We start from the raw sequence: 1,754 nt of genomic DNA, 5'->3' as shown, positions 1-1,754 counted from the left end.
AACTTGCTCCTCCTCGGTGCTAGGGTTGAAGGATTAATATTCTGTGTGTACTCCTCTTCCATTTGAATTGCACCTCATCACTGAATGTACCTGAGTAGAACCATACAAACTGTCAATCTTTTTATTTAATAGTTCTACCTGGTTAAATAGCATAGTAACCGCGTCGAGGTTGAAAACACCGGCTGCTTTTGTAGGCTTTGTTCTCATGACTTGCCACTGATAGTTATTCAGTGACATCTCTTCAATAAATTCATAAGCCTCTTAAGGTGTTTTATTGTTTAAAGTTCCACTGGCGGCTGCGTCGATGAGTTGTCTTGTTAAGGGGTTCACGCCATTGTAAAAAGTCTGAACCTGCAGCCATAGAGGTAACCCATGGTGAGGGCACCTTCTTAATAGGTCCTTGTATCTCTCCCATGCATCATACAGGGTTTCTAGATCCATCTGCACAAAAGAGGAGATATCATTCCTTAAATTTGCCATTTTAGCCGGCAGAAAGTATTTAAGCAAAAATTTTTCGGTCATTTGTTCCCAAGTAGTGATTGACCCTCGTGGTAACGAGTTTAACCACTGTTTAGCCTTATTTCTTAATGAAAAGGGAAACAATCAAAGGCGAATGGCATCGTCAGAAATGCCATTGATCTTAAAGGTGTTGCAGAATTCTAAAAAGCTTGCTAAATGAGTGTTTGGATCCTCATCCTACAAACCATCAAACTAAACAAACTGTTGTATCATTTGAATCGTGTTAGGTTTCAGTTTAAAATTATTTGCAACAATAGCAGGTCTAACCGTACTCGATTCAGCTCCTGTTAAACTAGGTTTAGCATAATCATACATAGTACGAGGAGCAGCATTTTGATTTACTGGGTCTACAATAGCTACAGGAAGTAACTGATTATTATGATTATTAGCCATCTCCTTGGTTGTGGGTTGAATATTATCCTCTTGCCCTTCCTCTATGTATCGTAGGCTTCACCTTATTTCTCTTCGATTTCTGCGAGCTGTGCTTTCGATCTCACTATCAAAAAAGTAATGATCCTAACGGGTTTCTTTTAGTTATAAACTATAAAAACCTGCCAAAAGTAAATAAAAGAAAATTTAGTAATATAAAAAAAATAAAACTTAAATTGCAATAAAATAAATAGCTAAAGTAATAAAAATTAAGCATTCCTAATATCTTAGTTCCCTGGCAACGGCGCCAAAAACTTGAGATGCGTGATAAGTTTTATATTTATGATTGATCGTACTTGAAAACTAACTATTATCACAATAAAGGCAAGCGCACCTATCGAACAGTAGTATAGCTTATAGCAACACCGAAATGTCAAACCCACAGGAACTAAAAGTACTAGTATTAACCTTCTTTTTATTATCTAGCCTAAAAATAAGGGAGTTTGCTTTATCTAAAGTAATTAACTAAACTAAGAATACACAGGAAGTAAATTGGGGAAATACTTTTGGGAAAACTGATTGATTTAGACAATACCCAAGGAAGAATCCACCTAGACTTCACTTGTAATTTGACTCTGAACTAGACGATTTATTCACTTGACTCGATCCGTAGAAATCCCTAATTTATATTATTATCTCTCTCAAGCTAACAATGTCTAACCCTAGGTTGATTAATTGAAATCTCTTTCTAACTAAAACCCCTAGTGTTGCATTAACTCGATCTATGGATTCCCTTATTAGGTTTGACCCTAATCCGACAGATTTATGTCGCCCTATGTCTAAGGGTGCAATCAACTCCGCTTAAT

At 36.4% G+C, this 1,754-nt stretch overlaps 1 non-coding gene across 1 annotated transcript; it reads left to right on the top strand.

Moving 5' to 3' along the window:
• Positions 1 to 367: 367 nt before the first annotated feature.
• Positions 368 to 474, top strand: LOC128292129 (small nucleolar RNA R71). The gene has a single exon (XR_008282114.1). It is a non-coding gene; the product is annotated as a small nucleolar RNA R71 (small nucleolar RNA).
• The last annotated feature ends 1,280 nt before the right edge of the window (positions 475 to 1,754 follow it).

Source organism: Gossypium arboreum, chromosome 4 (assembly GCF_025698485.1).
Source record: "Gossypium arboreum isolate Shixiya-1 chromosome 4, ASM2569848v2, whole genome shotgun sequence".
Taxonomy (NCBI): Eukaryota; Viridiplantae; Streptophyta; class Magnoliopsida; order Malvales; family Malvaceae; genus Gossypium; species Gossypium arboreum.
This window is presented reverse-complemented; position numbering and strand designations above follow the sequence as displayed.